Here is a 22,719-nt window from a genome sequence, read left to right on the forward strand (position 1 = left end):
CTGTCTATCGCTTCCAATGCCGTCCCCCCCAAGCCACTTCTCCTCCCAACCCTCATACCCCCACCTACTCCTTCCCTCTCCCATATACCTGCCTTTCCCACCCAATGCCCATCCCTCTCCCTTACCTCTGCCTTACCTCTCCCATGCTGCTTCCCACACCTTGATTGATTCCTCCTTCCCTATTCCCCCTCCCACTGCCCTGCTGGCCCTTCCTCACCGCCATTCCCTTGCCGCCTCCATCTCCTTTCCCCCTGTAACCTCCCTTCCCTTGCTTCTTTCCTTTGATTATCTCCTAATTCCTCCCTAATATACCCCTCTCCCCCATCCCTACTGCTGTGCATCCCATCCCTCCATGTCTCTTCCTAGCTCTTTATCCCTTCCCCTTCTCCATACATTCCCTCCCATCCCCATCTCATTCTCTACTACCTCCCTATATATCCGCTGCCAGCTCTCTCCTTCCCCCTAAATCTATTTAATGGAGCTATCTATCTACTCCTCCCTGTGTTTCCACACACACCCCAGTTCCATAGACCCTCCCACCATTCCCTTTGTGTCCCATCCCCCATCTCAGGGGCCAGGGAGGAAGTGTCCACTATGTCTCAACTCATTCACTCCCTCCTCACCTTTCTCCCCTCCCAGTCTCAGAGCCTGGTTGCATCCACACCCTACCTCACCCCTCTCCCACCCCTTCAGTAATGAGGGCAGCCAGCATGGAACTACATCTCCCATGATCTCTAGGGTGCCTGGGAAGGAAGTGCCCTGGAAGGCAGTGGGAGGTGGGGAACCTGTTAGGGAGGAAGGGAGCTGGTGAGCTGAATGTGGCACAACACCCCCACCCCCCAGAAGTGTTACTGCGGAGGCTGCGTGCTAGGCCACCCTATCCCCCTTCACGGGCACCTCAAGGGCAAGGGGGCTACCTGGGCCTGCCCCTCCATCACGAGCTCCCTTCTCCATGGGAAGGGGCATGGGGGGGTGACGCAGGGAGCAGCCACACCCCCTGGTCTCCTGCCACTGGTTGCCAGAGATGTCAGTCACCAAGGGCTGGGCCCAGCCCCACCCACTGGTATCACCCCCTCCTCCCAGTGTGAGGCTGTACTGCCACTTGAGTCACCTTGGGAGGGGGGCAGGGAGAGAAGAAAAGGGAGGGTGAGGAAAGCACAAAGGAGGAAGGTTTCAGAGTGGGAGCCGTGTTAGTCTGTGTCAGCAAAAACAAGGAATTCTTGCCGCGTTTCAGAGACTAAGAGAGTCAGAGGGGAGGGAGAGGAGGAGGAGTTGGGGCAGGCAAAGAGGGAGGAAAGACGGCTAGAGAAGGTGGGAAGGGCCATCCTTGAAAAGCCATTGGGTGAGGAAAACTGTCGCTCAGAGAGAGGAGGCTGGGAGAGAGGCGAGCGGGCAGATATCCTGTTGCTATTGGAGTGACGATGAGCCACACTAGGCCAGGCTCACTGAAGCTGGCACCACCCTGCTGAAAGGGGGAAGAGAGAGAGTTACAGCCCCAGAAGTGTAGGGAAAGTGGGAGGGGCAGAGTTCAAAACCAGTTTTTTGGGGTGGAAGGCAGGGCAGCCACAACCAGCACCCAGGAACACACCAGGTGATTGGAATGTAATTGTCTTGTGCATTTATTTGTCTCCTCTTTTTTTTTTTTCGCTGCTAAAAGTATTACCCGCAGGTAGCAACGATGGCCGATTGGCTAGATTCGCTCCTTAGTAACTATCTGATTGGTCATTCGGTATCTAGGAGGAATACGTCAAACTCCAGTTTGGAGGGGAAATAATTAAAGGGATGGGGGAGAAAGAAAGAAAGAAGCAGTGAATGGAGTAGCTATCTCCTCACTTCCCATATTCAGTGGCATTAAAGGGGGCACACCATGGAAAAACACCAGCCGCTGGGCTGACTTACCCAGGAGCAAGGAAAGCAGCACACAACTGGTTAAGAAAGTTAAGCAGCAGTTAATCTAAAATGAGCTGTGTGCCCTAGTGAAAACAGAGGCAGATGCCAAAATGTTTGTACAGAGCTTAGTACAATGGGGCCCAGATCCTGATTTGGGCCTTTGGGCACTACCCACAAAAGCAATAGTAAAACAGAGCACTTGTTTACCTCTTAACTGGATGAAGACTAATGGTAGAAGCACATGATTTTAGATGGGGCCTTGCCACAACTAAAAAAGAAAGAAAAATTGCATGTAACAGAGAATGCAGCACTGGTTCTGGGCTTCAGGAATGTCAAGAGTCAGAAGTGGTTTTCCTCACACACCAATGGAAATCAGGAGTAGTACCATTTAATTCAGTGAAATCATGTCAGATTAAAAACATTCTACATCAGTGGAGAATCAGGCCCTTAGTATGCAGGCTCCTTAAAAGTCAGTTCGCTGTTTTGTTTTTTTAACATAACTTGTGTATATTATTAGGCCCCAATTGTGGTTTTAAACCTGAGTTTTTATGGATACCTTCAAATCTGACAATAAGCCAAATGAGCAGGAACAGACTTTAGAAAACAGACTATAATCTGCCCCCTCCCCCTCCTTTTGTGTGTTTGTGTAATAATACAGAATTTTGGCATGAAGGCTGCATGAGTCCCAGGAGAGATTTGAAAGTACCAGTCAGAAGAAACACCAGGACTCTTAACCCTTTGGAATCTAGAAGTTGGGATTCTCATGTTATCACAAGACTCCAGGAGCTGGGGTTTTAAAAAATCAAATATCACAAGACTCATGATAAAATTGCAAACTTTTGCAATATTGGTACCATGAGTAATCATTGCAGGATCTAGTCCCCAGATGCGACTTAAGGACAGTGTGGTTTTGTTTTGTTTTGGGCTTTGGGGGGATGGGGGAGGTATTCTTATTTTTACAATTTGATTTAAAAATAATGTGAAATAATTGCAAAAAGCAATTTCAAGTGCAAAGACAAAGCTGTATTTTTAAATTAAAATATCATTGGGCTACTTGAGGCAAAAAACATGGAATTGATTGTTGTTGCAACAGATTAGAAGGTGTCAATTGTTTCAATAAACATTCCATCATGTTATTTTGCTTAAGATTCTGGTCTCAATGGAGATGGAAGTAGGAGTTTTCTCCATCTAAGCAGCTTGTTGGGGAGTAGTAAAAAGCTGCACACAACTTCATGGATCAGGTAAAGGAAATGGCTTCTTTTCAGGTCCAATGGTGAAGACAGGATTTTGGAGGCTGGAATCAGAATTAACCCTATTAATGCAGCCCCTCACTCCATCTCTAAATGTCAGTACTTTCACTGCATTTATAAGTCACCAACTGGAAATCTGCTTAGCAAGTGGTCTTAAAAAACAGAAGAATTCTGCTGCTGGGCTGCTAAACAAAATCTTGATGATCAAGCCTTAAAAGGTTATAAAAATGAAAGATTTTTCTTTTAAATGCTTCTAATGTTAAATACATGAAACTGTTGTGATCTGAATTAAATACACAAAGCAAACAGATACAGAATTAAGGCGGCTGTGGGATCCTTAACTCTTTTATAGCTCTAAAGATAGAGATGGACATTTTTATAGCTAAAGAAAATGTTTAATATAGTAATGTAAATATCATACACTATAGAAAAAATCATTACTCTTTGGGACACATGGTTCTCATTGCAAGAAAAGACGCTAACCATAACCATAACCTCTTCAGAGGATGCATTAGCAGCAGCAAGAATGAAATCCACTTCCAAAGGAAGTCTTGACATTGTCCTTCATCTGTCTAGGAAGAGAACACTGACTCCAACACTGTAGTGACTATTGTATGCCTTCCACATATAGTACATCATAAGTAGGGTTCCATAATGCTTTAATATTGAATTACCAGAATTTTAAAAGATACAGGGTCTAATCCAGCATTCCTTGCACACCAAAACTCCTCAATTGATTTTAAACAAGAATTTTGGGTTCATGAGAAACATGGAATTGCACCTGCAGTGTCTTTTATTTATTTTTATTAATATACAACAAAAAAAGCACCTATCCCTATGCTCTAGGGAAATCTTTAAATAAAACCAATAAAAAATAAGTCTCGTAGCGAAACTTCATCCACATTACTAAGATTATCCAACCAGATGATTAATTTTAAGAGAAAACATGTGTAGTGCCTTTTCCTTCCTGAAAAACCTAGCCCACTTTCTTCCCTAACATACCAGCACAATATGAGCTATTTCAGACCAATGTGGGGAGGGAGGAGGGAGAGTCAAAGGCCACAGGGAAGGCCCTATCAGCAGTTCCCTCTCTTAAACCAAAGGGGGGAGCTCCATCTTGAGCCCAGCCACCAATCATAGCAGTAGCAGTATCATGTGGTGGCTGCCATCTTGGCCAACACCAGGGACTGAATCAGGAACCTCTAGAGCTAAAATAAATGAATCACTACAATCTGAACTAAAGAGCTAAGCTCTACAGTGGAGAGTTGTAACAGACTCACATCTTCAGAGGGGGATATGTAATGTACAGTTACTAATGGGTTACAGTAGCATAGGGAGAGAGGTGGTCTCTGAAAAGGAAGGACCCAAGCTATATGATAGAGGAACTTGAGACTTCATTTACTTATAGCAAATGGCAGTAAAGGAAACCAAAAAGAACTCCAATGAAATAATACAGAATCTCAGCAGAGCCAGATTAATACACTAGGCTTGATTCTCCACTGCCTTGCCTTGTGTAGTCATTTCCATCTGTGAAAAGTAGGGGCAAAGAGCTACAACATCAGAATGGTTTTACACCCAGTTTGCACAAGATGTAAATAATTCTGTGACGTACAAGGAAGGGGAGAATCAAGCTCACAGTGTGTATCCGCCTTTATTCTGATATTGATTTACAAACATGGCTGCAGCAAACATACTTTTCTGGAACACAAGCTTGCTGGATAAAGCCTTATCTTCAGGGAGACTTCTGTTTGTTTTTTGTTAAATAAAGGACATTGTCAATGAGAAATACTAGCACCACCATTAATTATTAAGGCCCCAATTCAGGAAAACATCTCGATTCAGAACTGTATTTAAGCACTTGCTTAACTTGAAGCCTGTGGGATTTAAGCACATGCAGAAGTGCTGTCTTGAATAGGCTTTTATTTTTCATCTTTCCAATGTCTGTATTTTTTACATTTCACTCAAACTGGATAAACTATAAGTAAATAGATTGATTAGGTTTAGGATCAGGTCTTACCCTCACATAGAGCCCCAGAAATTCAGCAAGGGCACAGCGCTCTACCCGACATACATTCAGTTGAAGGATCTGCACCTTTGCTTGTTTCTAATCCTAGTCACTTTCCAGTGCAGGCACTGGCCTAGTGCTGTTTGGCTTCATGTAACACAGCAAAGGAATGTGTACATTTAGAACAAAAATACCTGCCTCTTTCCCCCCAAAAAACAATCTAAATTTGGTATCTAAAATAACTGATAGTGCATCTTTTACATAAAATATTAATTAATATGAAAGGTACTTGTGGATTATAGAGTTCTGGGTCCTCACTTACTAGTAAACCCACAAGTACCAAATTACAAGTTAAAAGATTTACACTATCTTGGGAAAATGTATTACTAGTGCTGTATAAATACTGATAGCTTAAGTGAAGCAACATCTTGAGAATTGTCAGTATATTGATATACACACAGAATTTATTCTCACTATCCACATCTTCAGTGACTATATTTCTTTTGATCTTCTCCTGTGAGTGAATGCTGATTTTTGCAGAGTATATACATTTATGCTGACAATGAAACAAAGCTTTATAGGGTACAGGACTGAAGCAGACAGAGTCTCTTTTTAAATGCTTTTCTTTGTGGAAGCAAATCTCTTCTTTCAGCCAGGACTGGAGCTTGGATTTGGAAAATATTGAATGTATTTCCCCTGTATGCCCCCCCAACACACACATTTCTACCCTTGCAGCAGCTTTTAACACACTTATCTCTATTATCTAAAACGTGACCACCGTCAGGCATCCTGATTGCTCTCCCACACATTTCTCCTGTTACTGTGATCCTGAAATGTAGAGTAGATTCTCTTACATTTAACTTTATCAACGCAGGCAATAACTTCACCATAAACATGACTGCATGAGATGCTGCTTAACTTCAAGAGATTTTTGATCACCACTTCCGAAGGACTTATATCAGGCTCAGTCAGTGGAAGAACCTTGCTGTAAAACTGCTTTAACAAAGTGAAAAATCAGGCCCACAAAATGTGGAATAGCTAACAACATAGGAGTTCAGACAAAGTGGTGATGTTCTAGGGATTTGAGGTGGACTGCATGAGACAAGTCCTGATTTTATTGTGAGATCCAGTCTTAGGTCTTTGCTGGTGTTAGCAGCCATGGTGATAATGAAGTAGGAACTGAGATAAATAAAGACAGTCTCTGGAATGTGGAAAAAGTGATTTTTCTGTAACTGTCACTAAAGATTTCACCAGCAGGACTGATGGATAATGAAGACATTATTTTCTATTGTCACTCAAGTAATTCAGAGTGATTGGATTCTGTTGCAGAGATCATTATTTTGGGTCTAGAAACAATTCATTTCAGGGCCTTCTTCAGTCAAGATTCATATTTGGGTTTTATATTGGGTTACTGTATCCAAAAGAGAAAAAATTACCTTCGTCCAGTGTCTAGAAGCTCTATGGTCCTGTTCCAAAATCCAGTGAAGTTAATGAGAGTCTTTCATTGGTTTACGTTCTAGATGCATTGTTACCAAGAGCTAGATAGAGCTTGACTATCAAGGGTCAGGCATCAACACCCCAGTATGGTTACATCCAGCCCCTTCCAATCAGTCCACTATGGAAAAACTTCTCCAAGCCTGTGTTGTCTTTGCAGGATAGGCACAACTGATTTTTGTAAAATGCCATTAAACACCTCTAAGGAATATGCTGTGTTGTACAAAGCACCACTGTGCCTATAAGAAAAAGGTGATCTGTCACTCATCAGCAGTGTGCTGGTGGGGATGGTGTTCTCTGTTAATCTAAAGTGAAATGTATCAAAGTTTGCCTCTTCCTTGGGAAAAATCACTATAGTCTTGGGCAAGACACAGAATTCAGTTGCTGGCTAAGAGAGAGGAATAAAAATAGGACAAACTTGACATCCTTTTGTGAAGATCTGGGGCTCAAAGCCCCACTCCCTAGTTAGCTTCAGCTCCCATATTTTCTATACCCTGGGAAGGATCTGTTCTAGAGGAACAGGCCAACAGGAAAGCCAGTTGGTAATCTGAGCGTTGGAGGAGGTCCTAGGATCGCCAGCCAAAAAGAGAAGTGAGAGAATGTAGGGAATAAGGAGGAATATAAATAAAAATATCGAGAAAAATAACAAAGAGAAGTATATATACCTCTACCCTGATATAATGCTGTCCTTGGGAGCCAACAAAACCTTACCGCATTATAGGTGAAACTGCATTATATTGAACTTGCTTTGATCTGCTGGAGTGCGCAGCCCCACCCCCCCAGAGCACTGCTTTACCACGTTATAGCCAAATTTGTGTTATATCGGGTTGCATTATATCGGGGTAGAGGTGTATATAAATTTACAGGATTAATGATATAGAAAAAGAAATGGAGAATTTTTAATGAGTAGCAAAAAAAAAAAAATCTGTAGAAAATGAGGAAAACAAGCCAAGAAAGAAAGAAAAAGGTTTTTTTTGAAAAAAAAAAACAAAACAAAAACCACCTCTAGAAAGCTTGCTATTTAAATGTTTTATCCACTAGATTGACCAGCATCTAAGGAAAATTTTATTAAAACTCAGGATGTTTTTTCTTCTACAATGTACCTTTTAAATAGAAGAATGACAATTTATGGTCAGTTAGTTTTATGGTACCTGATTATAGGCCAAATTATGGAGTTGTGATTGTCTGACTGTTATTCAGTGAGCAAAAAAGGGCACAACTCCTATTTCTTGTCTCTTCTTCCTTTCAGATCACCTTTAAAGGGAACCAGGGGTTGTTAGTCAGTTTTTCAACATTATGAATTCAGATCTTATCTACCCTGTATTTTGATGAGAGACTCTCTTTTCCTGGAAAACTAGTAAGTTTATCAAAGATATTAAGGTTATGAAACTTGAATAACTGAAAGAGAAAGTGATTTTCATTCAGACATTTTAAACTCTTCATTTTTTGTTTGTTTTTAAACATCTATTTAGCACAAAGTCCTGAAAAACAGAAAAGAAAGAAGCAAAATAAAAAAAAAATTGTAATGTTCATGGGAGATCTCATCACATTCCTGATCAATATCTTAGAACAACTATTGATGGCACAACCCTTAAAGAGGAGTCCTTGTGGCACCTTATGCCCAAATAAATTTGTTAGTCTCTAAGGTGCCACAGGGACTCCATGTTTTTGCTGATACAGACTAACACGGCTACCACTTTGAAACAGCCCCTAAAGAATTAATCCTGTATTTTACGTGGATTGTAAGATCTCAGGGGCAAATATCATCTTTTGGTTCTGTGTTTGTACAGCACCTAGCACAGTGCAACGTCCTGGTCCATGACTGGGGCTCTTAAATGCTATTGCAATTCAAATAATAAATAATAATTAATAGTGTTTTGTATACAGCCCAGTGTGTGCTGGAACAGGAATCTGGTAGCTTAGTTAGTCCTTAATAGATATCATGCAGAGTAGCCATAGTCAGTAAAGCTGATAGTTACATTCATTAATACTGAGTCTTCGAGCATTAATTCAAGAAGCCTCCAGTAACTTGCTGTGCTGTCAAGCTGTGACAATTTGAATGATGGTGACTTCAAAGTAGAGTGAGTGTGAATGTCAATGTCTCATTAAAACACCCAGCATGGGAATTGTTTTCATAAGAGGAACAGACTTTCAAAGCTGCCTTACATGAGGAAGTTTCCATCCAGATAAAGTGAGATTTGAACTTGGGGCACTAAATTTCAAAGGACAATTCCTCCAAGACTGAACATCACTTAAGACTCCTTTGTAGGTACTATCTTTTCCCCCTGCTGTGAACCCACCAAACTTTCCAGCTCCAAAGAGGATACTAGCTTGAGGAGAGACTAATTGGAGTCTCTGCTTTGTGAAACCATGCCAGTTACCTTTGTTAGAGGGCTGTGCAGATAAAACAGGTTGCAGAAGGAAATGAGTGAGGGATAGAGAAAAAAATTCCAGATGCCTGAAATAACCACTGCAGACATAAACAGCCAGCTGAACCCAATAGAGCTATACCAGTTTACAACAGCTGAGAGTTTGGTCCCAATTCTCTAAGGATGTGACCCAAAGCCTCAGGAAGTGAATAGGAATCTCCTGTTGACTTCAGTGGGCTTTGGATCTGGCCACAATTCAGCTAATTATTAAAAACGATGGAGTTACACAGATGTGAAACTAGTGTAATGGAGAGAAGACTCAGGTCTCATGTTTCTTCCTGAGAGGTAAAAAGCAAGTTCTAACATGGTCCTATCTCCCAATTTTTATAAGACATCACTACAGGAGGACTGAATCTGTCACTGGTCACTCAGACTAAATTATCCACTTATTACAACAACTCCAAAGTATAGTGAACCCACTGACTCTCTTCTCCAACCCCCTAATTCTTTCTTTTTGGTGGACACACTTTTTCCAGAATAACATAGTGCTGTATTTACCTTACTAGATTGGATGAATGGTCCATCTAACCCTGCACCAACCTCCTGTAATGGCAATACATTATGTCAAATCTGTTGTGACCAGTCTAGGGCTACGTCTACACTACCCGCCGTATCGGCGGGTTACAATCGATTGCTCGGGGATCGATATATTGCGTCTCATCTAGACGCGATATATCGATCCCCGAGCACACTTATATCGATTCCGGAACTCCACCAACCCCAACGGAGTTGCGGAATCGACAGGGGGAGCCGCGCACATCGATCCCGAAACAATCACAAAAAGACAGTTCTCTTACCACCTAAGGTGATTTTTTGGGCTAGTTTTTCCATCAGTTATCATCACCTTTCTAATATAATTCCAAAGCACCCACGCCGTAACAAAACTCTTGACATACTCGCTGATATAGCACAAAGTGAGCTGTTCTTTAAATAATAACCATCAACAAAGGAAATATAATGGTTTACTACCCTATCCTAGTCCGTGATGGCGTGATCTTTATGACTCATTCAACTGTGAAATGCAGGGCGGAGACCACCCATGCACGCTCGTGCATCACTAGCTGGGATCACGGTTATGCTTTGATTATAAAGGCGGACTGATGCTGTCAAAGCAATCACTTATACATGCGACAAACAAGTTAGGAGAGTGTCCGTAAACCAGTGTTTAAGGGGAATAAAAAGCATGGACTTCTATACATTAGAACTCTCAACTCCGAAGTATACTAAAATACGTAAATAATTCCTCCGTATTCAATCTTGGCCATCTCTTACTGCGCAACTGAATAAATAAACTAGATAAACAATGTTACCAATAAAATAGAATAGAAAGGGCACTAAATAATGTTTAGCTAGCTAATATACAGGCACTTCTATAAAAACTATGACTTTCAAGCAGAATGTATGATAATCAGGTGAACATCTTAAGATGTGACCTCATCTAATACAAGGAAAGTTTTAATACATTTAAAGTATTACGGGAATAGTACGTCTAGAAGAACACAATCTCACATGTTCATGTACTACTATTACTCAAACAAGACTACTATTAGAGTACTACAAGAAAATAATATCATAAAGATAATAAATGGACATGCCAGACACTTCTCAAGAGACACGAACTCCCTGTATCCTATTCATGAAATATATCTTAACTCTAAAACTAGTTATCCAAGTTTTCTAATGATAGATCCTTTTGTATCATAGAGACAACAAGAATAGGACATTGTAGAAGGCCTAGAGAGTTCCAAGAGCCAATCGAATATCATACGGATCGATTACATCCTAGCCTCATTTCTCAGATTCATACCATCGCAAAAGCTACTCAGTCGCTCATACAACCTCATCTCTTTTAAGATATAATCACAATCAGTCTCTACAGATGCCACTAAAGGCGCACTACAAATATTGAATTAGATATATGAGCGTGAAGAGTCCTGACTCTAAACGAAAATTCACTTCGTGTCGCGCATTTGATAAGGAGGGGGACCAGATTGGGGTGTGTCTGCGATTTCTTCTGCTTAGAATATCAGGTGATCTTAATCAGAGAGTTGGTGCTCCATGTTGTACCTTCACAAGTTCACTCGGTAAAGTTATAGATTCATTCAAACACATATTTGTCTGGATAGTCCAGCTCCTTTATGCGTGTCTCTCAATAAGAAAAACAGGAGACGCACTAAAGAAGTGTTGGATCACTCTGTCGTAATGTGTGAATTTCTTCGTAATTCAGTCAGAAGTAATCCAACCGCCCAAGGTCTCCTAGGACCAACCTGGTATAGACTTCCTATGTAGTGTGTTCTGAGTATCTCTACACTTTTTGTGATAAATTCAGTAGCTAATTTATCTAGCAAGTCCAGAGCAAAAAGGAAATTGAGAACATTCTTGTACAGGGACGAAATGGAGGAATATCAAGTGTAATAATTGAGACTATATTTAAGTAGTTGTCACAACTGTAAGGAAGCGATAAAGCATTTAAGCCAACATTACCTCTTCTATATAGTCACCACTATCACACAAACTACCAAACGGGACATGGTTGGAACTGATGCCAAATTTTGAGGAGAACACTGTGCTACTATCTGCAGCTCTGTGCCACGAACACCCCCTAAGACGCCCATGTTACACAGGTTATAAGAGCAAGCAATATTGAGTCAGAGGTTTATCATACTTCCGTTTTAAATTTCGTGTTTGGATTAACTGGCATAGACATATGAGAAACATTGAATATATAGATCTGGCTGGTTAAACATAGTAAAGAAGAAACCTGTTTAATGAGAGTTAAGTATAAACAAAAAAGTATTGGGTTATAAATAGAAAAGCCAAGACTAGCATGATAGGTAAGCACATACATAGTTTTTTGTAAGAGATAAACGACAGACAGTCAACAGAATTTGACAGATTACATTACAGAGGATTCTACATTGACATGTAATCATTTCCTCATCGACATTTCTTGAACAGCATTGTGAGCAGAATTGAGTTCATAAAAGACCCTATTTTTTTCCATTTCGTGAGGCACTGATCCTTATGATTAGGTAACATGTTATTTTATAAATTCACAGCAGTTCTTTCTCTAAGTAATCAGTTCACATCAGATCATTAAAGATCCTATTGTTTACAACTTTTTAGCTCAGATTAACAGGGGAGATATGCTATCAAGGGTCTTGGGACCTAAATCCTGCCCATCCGCATACCACATTGTGTGTAGCATAGAATAATGTGGAGTCTCGCCATCCCATCCTGGAGTAACCACATGTCTTTCAGCCTTGTCCGGCTGCAGCTATCCTAGCTGTTTGTGAAAGACGTCGTATAGAGGCTTTTACAGACTCGTACACGGCCTGCAAACACGTCATTCATTCAAAAAGATTCAGTATTAGATCATATGAGGTTAACGACTTGATGTGCAAGCGTTTTTTCTCTTTTTGTATACACAAAACGGTGGATTAAATAGAGAAAACTCTGTTAGAAATCCTGTGAGCATGTTCAATCAGTCATCTTGAAAGATGAGGTTGAATTTTTCTTTAACAGCAACTTATTTAAATATAAATCCTGTATGATATCACTCAGTGAATAAGACATTGACATGTAATAAGGCGTACTTTCTTAGCTACTTTTTACTATCAGTATTAATTAGAAGTCTTGATATATCAAAAAGAGCCCAAAAAATATTTCCATTATCATAATACCAATATCCTAACCTAAATTTTACATGTAAATGGATCTATAATCAGAATGTGAATGATAGCCAACTATCGAATTTCATCGAATAACCAAGTTGTTTTGATTCGATTAGTTAAAATGCACAACTACAAATGGAAATTCACCTTTATGTCTCGTTTCTAAAACAGAAAATTTAATTCAGTTAGTGCCTTAACAGGAACCCTCTGCTAATTGCGGTCCAAGCAAATACCTGCCATACGATAAGACACACTCATATGAGAATTGCACAGAGTATCACGTAGCGCATGATTTCATTACAAAATTCATCAGTGTACTAAAGACCCACGAGCTAATAGACACAGCCACGCAGTTTCTGTACAAGATTTTTCGTCGTTTAACTGATTTGAGTAGCTGCATATCATAGGATAAACTGATGAGTGAGTAAATTGGAGGGTGGAATTAAGCAGCCTAACAATAAAAAATCCTAATAGTAATGAACTTATAATGAATAAGTACAACGAGAACTGTGAAATTTCACTTATGACACATTTAGATTTAACAGTGTCATTCCAATAACTTGGGTACTTTATCTTCTCAGATACAGAACAAGAACACACCCTCAATTACTGACCTTGACTGCGATCACAAGCTGACACACCCATTGATGCATGTAGGAACCTTTCTTCAGCAGACTTTAAGGCTCTGTATTTATGCTTAAGATAAAAACATAACCACACCATCGCAAACCGCAAGTGGGTATCAATAGTCGGAGATAGGGCCTCAGCCATTAAGTGTCAAATGGCACTGCCACCAGTATGCTATTTTACATAAAGCTACATTAAATTTCCCAAATCGCAGCACCTATGAGATGATAGATCTGTAGATTTGTGAGGCATGGACCAAGGTAAATGTGGTTTAATTGAAACGGAACAATTCCTCCAAGACATGCGAGATAATCACAATTCATAGGACGATAATTAGAAATTCATAATGTATTGATACATATTCCTTCTTACTACCGCCATACGGCGCACACATAACCGCGGTCAAACCAAAGGTCCATCAAGCCAGTACATCACAATCGTCCTTCCTTCCAGAGAAACAATAGCTGAGCTCTCCATAGGCAGAATGGACCATACCTATTAATGAGGAATCGCAAACTAAATCATGTGATCGCTAGTTCAGAAATAATACATTATTCCGAACACTGTCAAACCGCGATAGTTGCAAGCTACTGGAAAATCAGAGACCTCATGCCAGGGACACCATAGACACTTTCCATCCGTAAGCCACTCAAGCACAATTAGAGGAACTTCATCATCAACTACAATCGATAATCTATCTAAACTCCCTTAAGCTGAACACACCATTATATACAATTATTGCCTATGCGACACACCTCTTGCACCGAGTAAAAGCCAGAGACTGAGAACGAGACGTTAGACCATTGAACTTAAGTTCCATGTCCGCGTATATTAAACCTAGATTAACAAACTATTTACTTTAGCTGTGGGGTAGGACCCATTTGATTATACATGAAGTAACGTACTTATCCAAAGCGTAGTGAAAATATAAATGAATTTAAGTTTACATACCTTACTTACAGAATCATCACTAATATCCCAACCTAGAGTGGTTATTTAATAAAATCAACATATAGAACTTTCAAGCATTATCATCAAAGTATATCCAATTTAGGCACCCCTCTGATTGTTACACATTGCTTCAATCTGAGAACTCGAAAAACTAGTCTTCCCACGCTCTATCTTATGAAACCATCTTCTCTCTACATCTTTCATTATTTGCAAGTACAACGATTATAAACACTTTTTCCCCAGTATTTCTAAATAATATCACCCTCGGAATTTCGCATTACCTAGAATCCAAACCACATTCACATCAATAACCTACTTAAAATTCTTGCTTGTAAACATCACCTCACTATAACAATCCTACGTAATTTCCATCTATGGTCCATCTGACTACATCAGACTACCCTGATTTTGCATGGATATTTACTACACACTTAACTTGAGTCACTCTTTGACGGTGTTAGATATTCTTCTTCAATCTCAGGAGCGATATATCGGATCCGACGAGCACACTATTTATTCCTAACCCACAACTCCACATTTCTAATCTAAGAAACCGTCACATCGGATCCCCTTTGCTTAGGACAAGTGATATCCTGGGTATCTTAGATTGCGACTTCAGCTACGTTATCACACTTAGCGGATTTGTCTTATCTAAGATCGGATTTCCCCCGTATTAGACCACCTCTCCCTAGATTTATGACTACATTTTGGCACATTAGCTACTCGGATACTCAGCATGGGAGGGAAAAACTAGACTCGCTCCAAAAATCACAGTCTACAATTTCAACCAAAAGAAGAATATTGTTGTCATAACGTAAAGAGGCTTAAATACAGCACTGGAGCATTCTGATCGCCCATGAGGATGATACTGTAACAACACAAAGAACACACCCACACACACATTCACATAACACACACACAACCCAGCTCATTTTACAACAGAATATTTGTCTTGAATTGACAGGCAATAGAAACTGAGCAACAGTACAATTGCTATAATTTAACAACATATGGCCAGTCATCAATATCCGTTCATCAAGTACAGAGCGGGTAGCTGTTATTGATCTGTAAAAGCACAAAGAATCCTGTGGCACCTATAGACTAACACGTTGAGCATCGAGCTTCGGTAATAACCACTTGTCAGATGCATAGTGAACTCCTGAAAGGATATATCAAGCAACTAGAGAACGAGTTAGTTCATCAGGAGATGAGGCCCGTCCTAGCAGTAGGGTGAAAAACAGTAGCCACATTGAGGGTATCTAACAGTAGCCACAACACATAAAAACATAGAATCGTCATTACTAGGTCAGACCAAAGGTCCACTAGCCCAGTATCCTGTCTCGACAGTGGCCAATGCGGTGCCGAGGATTGAAACAGAACAGCAACATTAATGATCCAGCTTCACCCATTCAGCTTTGCAAAGAGCTTGACACATTCCGGCCATCCTGGCTTAATCAGCCACTGATGGACCTATACTCCATGAATTTATCTAGTTCTTTTTTGAACCCTGTTATAGTCTTGGCCTTCACAACATACTCCGGCAAGGTTCCACAGGTTGACTGTGCGTTGTGTGAAAAAATACTTCCTTTTGTTTGTTTTAAACCTGCTGCCTATTAATTTCATTTGGTAACCCCTGGTTCTTGTGTTATGAGAAGGAGTAAATAACACCTCCTTATTTACTTTTTCCACACCAGTCATGATTTTATAGACCTCTATCATATCTCCACATAGGCATCTTTTTTTCCCAACAGTATTATTAATCTCTCCCCATATGGCAGCCGTTCCATACCCCTAATAATCTTTGTTGCCCTTTTGTGAATCTTTTTCAGTTCCAATATATCTTTGAGATGGGGCGACCACATCTGCACACAGTATTCAAGATGTGGGGCATACCGTGGATTTATATAGAGACAACATGATATTTTATGTCCTATTATCTATCCCTTTCTTAATGATTCCCAACATTCTGTTCACTTTTTTGACTGCCACTGCTCATTGAGGGATATTTTCAGAGAACTATCCACAATAACCATATTCTTTAGAGGAAGGCGTATAAACCCTACCCTATGGTACACTACCAGACCAGGTTTGGGGATGGGAGAGAGAGATTTCTTCCTGATTCTTTTTGATGATTAGTTTATGCATTGGAGCATTAGGATTGAGAGCCACATAATTTTTATTTTAGCTAATATATCTCAGCTTTTGTCAAGAAGATGATTCTGCCATATGACCATATTATCTCAACTGCTTTGTCACCAACACATAGACAATGGAATACAAAATTGGATGAATATAATTGAGTACTGACTCACCCTCTGATTAGAGTGAATGATGGAGCATTTTAAACTGTCTTGGAACTTCTTTGACATTCATGTTCAGAGTTGAAAGCTCTTGATTTAGCTATCTGTACTCCAAATAAATAAATCTACTATTTACTTTCACCATAGTCCTATTTCCACTTCTTGGGGCTAGATGCTACAAATCCACCTGCTGTCACAAGACTTCACTTTCCTTCTGCATTATCTTGATCAATTTTCTGCTGCAACCTTATCTGTTCATTTATCTGTCATCTTGACAGGTGCAATTCCCCCCACTGGGGTCTTTCAAACTCCCAACTCTCTAAACTCATCTCCTCTCCCTGGACTCTGACTCATAACTCTCTAATAACTAAGACTTCATGAATGTCAACATTTAATTCTTTTCCCTAGAAATTCTTATCATTTCATTCTTATCATTTGATTTTGAGTCACATAATTTTTAATTTGTGAAACTTCTCATAATGCATTTGTTCCATTCAAAAGCATGTGAAAATGCAAATATGTTTCCAAATGTTTTCATTGGAAATATCCTTTTGCTTGAAAATGCCCCCTCATCGTAATCCTGTATTCTGAGACATAATATGAGTACTTTTCATAAAATCAGAATGGTTTTGCAATGAAATGGAAGGAAGCCTATCTGTTCACTCAGGCCTCACTTGCCTGTGGGTTACTTTGAATTCCTTTTCCACTTGAGGAGCATTGGTTCAACACTGACAATTTAGTTAAGCTTTAATTTGGGTGATTTTAAGATTGATGAATATATGCCTAGACTGAAGGCTTCCAAACTTTTTGCTGGCATGACTCCATTTTAATGAATTATTTCATCCCAGGAACCCAGACAGCGCGGAGAATGTCATTTTGTATAGCCAAATGGCATCCTCCAAGCATTGTTACCTTGCATGCGCCATGTGGAGCAAAATGGTGTCCTCCACACTCTAGGGATTGCCATGGCTCAATCTACTGATGGCACGACTGGGCCATATTTTCTTGTCGTCTACCCATTTCCCTTCTTCAAGAGAACAAGAGAGAGTTAAACTTCTCCTTGTCATGTTTGGATGATTGAATGATTAGTGTACATAGGAAAGTTGGATGGGTTGGAGTAGAGGCATGCAGAGGGACTTGTAAGCAAATGGAACTACACAGAAAAAAACAGGGTCTTGAATCTCTCTTTAGTCTTAGGTGGTGAAGCTGAAAACAGGCTCTTATAATATGAGTGTGATCTCTGTCAAATGCAGCCTGGACTGGAAATGTGTCCCTTTCACTGTGAAGAGTATGTACTTGCATCTCTCCTCTGTCATTTTTGAAAGCTTCAGACAGTCTGTTATCTCTATGAATGTGGTATTTCTCCATCATATGGGTTTCCTCTTTTTTCCCTGATGCCTTTAAAATGTCTTTTTATCATGTCATGGTTTTCTAAATTATTGGCCAATTATTGCAGAGATGATTTTGAACCAGAACACTAAATGTATGCCTGAACTTTGGCTAAGTTCTGACTTGGCTCTAAACTAAACTCTGAACTTCATAGCTCAGACCCATCTGCATTTTTTGTGGGCGTATTTTTGCAGCTGTGAATTGTACTTTCTTGTTTGGGAGGTTTGCTTGTGTCTGAGGAAGTGTTCAAATACAGCTTCTTTTCACTCTAGGGAAAGGAAGTCAGAAGCTTGGTTAACAAACCAATCTCTTCCCTGCAGAAGCCTTTCTCATTCTCTGCAATCTCTCTACAGTGTCCTCTAGCTCTGGCTTCCAGGACAAAACTCTTTCCATGGTCAAGGGTCTCCTGCAGGAGCTTCCCACTAACTGCAGCCTCCATCATAGCTTCCTCTTCCTCCCCCCCCCTCTCCTTTATTCTGTTCCTCTCTGGAATTGTGGGGTGGCAGTGGAGGTCTAGCATCACTCAAGCTTTAACCTATACCCCCTGATGGGCCAGCCAACTAGAATGCAAAGCACCGTCATACACAAATGAGAGGTTTTGGTGAGTGGACGGGACTCGAGTAAGAACTTGAGTTAATTTTGCAGTGAAAACCAGCCCTTGGAAAGAAATTCTTCAAATATACAGGGGAATACCCAGAGCAAAAAGGGCAGGGTCTCATCCCAGGGAGGTCTTGGAGCAGTGATGAATCCAGTTAAATTAAGTTCCAGGAGAGAATGTCATTTAAACCAAGGTCCTCCATAGCAAACACAGGAAAAGGCAGCACGATCCTGATGAAGTAATGCATTTAAAATTAGTGCTGCAGAAACAATGGCAGCAGTAGTAGTAGCATTTCTTAGTAAGGACTTAGGAGGTTATTTAGGCTTTTTGCAGCAGTACCCACAGAATGAAATGAGTGCAACTGCTTTGGTTATGCCTTGTGGTTTGTGCTCCATGCCCTAAAATATAGCTAGTGTGTCTAAAGTCAATGACAGAGACAAAAAGGCCTGAACAGAATCCCTTTCTAAGGCCTTCTAATCCTACTGGAGCATACACAGTAGCAGAATTCACACAATCAGCTGAAGAGCCACGTCCTAGTCTGAATCTAAGACAAAAAGAAATGCAAAACTCAGGAGTTTGGATTGAATGTCACCTTTCGGGATGAACCAGAATTCAGCATGTCAGATTACTAAATCCCCTCTAATTTGTCATGCAGTGAGGCATCAGGGTCCTCAGGGCAAACATCTGCAGCTTGACGCTGCTACTTTATTGTGAAAAGGTAGAATAGTGGTACGGATGAGTCGCCAAGGAATAAATGATTCTCAGTTAGGAGTCTAGGTCAGACAGAGTAAGATGATTTATATCTAAGACATACCCAAACCATCCATATTAATGCTAAGCATTTCCATAGGGCTTTACATCTGCAAAGCACTTTACAAACATTGAATCCTTTCAGCAGCACCATCAAGTAGTAGATTCTGAAAAATTTACTTGGCACCAGCTAGGTCAAGGAATAATTTTACTAGCCAGGATGCAAAAGACGTTTAGCGCACCCCCAAAAAATCACACTCCCCTGCAATGTAAAGGAGTGACACAGATGAGTCCTGGCTGTTGTGTACAGCAGTCAATCTAAAAAATCAGGCCCAATGTGTCTCAAGTTGGACACCCAAACATTAAATGCACGAGGCAGCTAAATCAATGGCCATTTTTGAAAAACTGTCTGTATGTGATTTGCTCAAGAGTATGCAAATGATTGTGACAGACCTGACTTAGAACTCGGAAGCGTTTGTCTCCAAAGTCAGGAATCAGTGCCTTCACTCAGCTGTGTAAACCGGTGGTGGCTGGGGCATAATTTTCCATTGGTCCTTAGTTTAAATTTACATTTGATAATCTCAATGATTTAGGTGTTTATTATTATCCTGTAATTTGCTGATCAGCACTACTTTAGCCAAGTCACCCGATGTCTCAATCTAGTGCTCTGTTAGAGTGTCACCTTTACCTGATTGAACTGAAAGCTTATATCCTTGAGAAACAGAAAAATGGCAAGCATACATTTGGCTGACTTTGATCTTTGAAGACAAATCTTTTAAAGTTTAGATCAAGGAGTCTTTTAATGAAACAAAAGAAACCATGTATCAGAGGGGTAGCCGTGTTAGTCTGGATCTGTAAAAGCAGCAGAGAGTCCTGTGGCACCTTATAGACTAACAGACGTTTTGGAGCATGAGCTTTCGTGGGTGAATACCCACTTCGTCAGATGCATGGCATGAGAGTGGAAAATTTCAGGGGCAGGTATAATATGCTAGCAAAGCAAGCTAGAGATAACGAGGGATTAGTTCAGTCAGGGAGGATGAAGCCCTGTTTTCTAAGCAGCTGAAGGTGTGAAAAATCAAAAAGAGGGAGAAACTGTTTCTGTAATATGGCCAAAAGTAACTCCAGCTCAGGAAAGCCAATCCATGCACAAACCTCGATGCCAAACTGCTGCCCACACATATCTACACCCAGCGACACCATCACACAGGACCTAACCAGATCAGCCACAACCATGCACGGTTCATTCACTTTGCACATCCACCCCAATGTAATATACGCCATCATATTGCCAGCAATGCCCCTCTGCTATGTTACATCAGCCAAAAAACTGGACAGTCTCCTACGGAAAAGGATAAATGGACACAAATCAGATATTAGGAATGGCCAAATATACAAAAACCTGTAGGAGAGCAGACTTCAGAACCTCCCCTGGCCACACTATAGCCGACCTTTAAGGTGGCCATCCTGCAGCAAAAAAAAAAACTTTCAAGGACCAGACTTCAAAAAAGAGAAACTGCTGAGCTTTCAGTTCATATTTGCTAGAACAGGGCCTCATCCTCCCTGATTGAACTAACCTCGTTATCTCTAGCTTGCTTGCTAGCATATATATACCTGCCCCTGGAAATTTCCACTACATGCATCTGACGAAGTGAGTATTCACCCTCGAAAGCTCATGCTCCAAAACGTCTGTTACTCTATAAGGTGCCACAGGATTCTCTGCTGCTTTTAAAAGACACCATGCCATCTGTATCTGCAGCTAGAAATAAATAGAAACAAGGCAAACATAAAAGACAGCCTTACTGAGCAATGTCAGTTCTAAATGACTGTCTGAAGGATGGCAATATGGCTGGTTTTGAAAAACACAAGAGTTTAATAAGCTTTTACCAGCCGTCTGGCAAATCTTCCAAAATATATTTTACTAAAACCACCCGAAATTGCTCTTTTTTTAGTAATTCACAGTTGCCACTGCTCTGCACATCACACCAGCCAGAACTTCATGGCAATATCAGTGATAGAACACACATCCTACAGCTCCAAAAGCACAGGCTCTCGTCATTTGAACTAAAGGAAAATCATCTTTAGTTGTTTATATGTCTTATGTCAAACAGCTGAGCAGTTTGGACTCCACACAGTAGAGGGCAGTGGTAAACATAATCACTAGCCAGTTCATTGTAATACACCATAGTGTAAAACAAACAAATGAACAAACAAATCAATCAACCTGCCAGGCACCTTTATAAAAATCCCACTCTAGAAAATTAAAAATTACTTCCATAGTGTATGCTGGTTTACCACCATGTTTTAACAGAAGCTCCTTCCTCTTTTGTTAATTATCTCCTCCTACCTGGCCGACAATCTACTGTATTTATGACACTGCGATCAATTCCATGAAACTTGTGAACTGATATCCAGCATGATGGCCGGTGGCCATAATATTGGGAGTACTGGAATGTGTGTAACTCTCACATAAGCTGCCTGGGAGGCAGCTGTAGTTCCTATCTGGTGACGATACACTTCTGTGTTGTAATGTGCAGCCAGTAAAAGTTATTTTCAGCTTTTGTGATCTTGTTTGTTTAACGTGGTGGCAGGCGAAGTAGGCCCTCAGCTCAGAGATATAAGCCAGGTGTCCAGGGTAATAAGAGAAATGGGAAGCTGATTAAAGGAGAGGTGCTCTTCTACAAACAAAATTAACTTGAAAATATGGACTGACGGGAAAGGGAATGTAGAAAAATTATTGGGCTGTTGTATCAGTAGCTATTGGAGACATTGGATACTGATCCCTATCATGTGAACAGTGTGTAATCCTGAACCATTTCAAGTGACCAGGGCTAGACAATAAAGACCTGTCTCTTAGCAGCACTCCTGTGTGTTTTACCTTTATTACAGCTGGTAAACTGGGTATTAGTCAAATCAGTTTCGTTGTTAGCTTGGGTTTGGTTTAACTTTTCCTACATCTGGCAGTAGCTCTTTAACAAACTGCTGCCAGGAGACCTTTATAGGACAGTGGAAACCCGTACAAGGAAATAATTATAGCATTTCCACCTACAGTACGTCTGCTTAAGGGCAGGTATAAATAGATCTTTAAGTGTTCACTCAGAAGAGAGTTCAGTCTAACAGCATTCTCAATTGCCAGCAATGGGTTTGACGATTAGGTTGTTTTTTTTTTCTTAAAAGTGAAAGCAAAGATGTACTAAATATCACCCTCTTTTCTTCCATGCTACAAGTAGTGTTTAAAGTCTCCCACAATTATACCAAAACCCAGATGTAGGGTGTGTCAAAATAAGATAGGGAAAATTTTCAAAGCCATTACACTTGTTTGGGTAAGGAGGGATAATTAGATCAGAAACGCAGTTGAGTTTCAG

The 22,719-nt window shown here is 40.5% G+C and overlaps 1 long non-coding RNA gene across 2 annotated transcripts in view; it reads left to right on the forward strand.

The window, feature by feature from the left end:
• Nucleotides 1-1,483: 1,483 nt before the first annotated feature.
• Nucleotides 1,484-22,719, forward strand: part of LOC116827540 (uncharacterized) — a 57,096-nt gene continuing 35,860 nt past the window's right edge. For both annotated transcript variants that reach the window (XR_012656933.1, XR_004374329.2), the window contains exons 1-2: nt 1,484-1,591; nt 3,038-3,131. This is a non-coding gene — a long non-coding RNA (uncharacterized LOC116827540). The remainder of the gene's footprint in view (nt 1,592-3,037; nt 3,132-22,719) is intronic.

Source organism: Chelonoidis abingdonii, chromosome 13, assembly GCF_003597395.2.
Source record: "Chelonoidis abingdonii isolate Lonesome George chromosome 13, CheloAbing_2.0, whole genome shotgun sequence".
Classification (NCBI taxonomy): domain Eukaryota; kingdom Metazoa; phylum Chordata; order Testudines; family Testudinidae; genus Chelonoidis; species Chelonoidis abingdonii.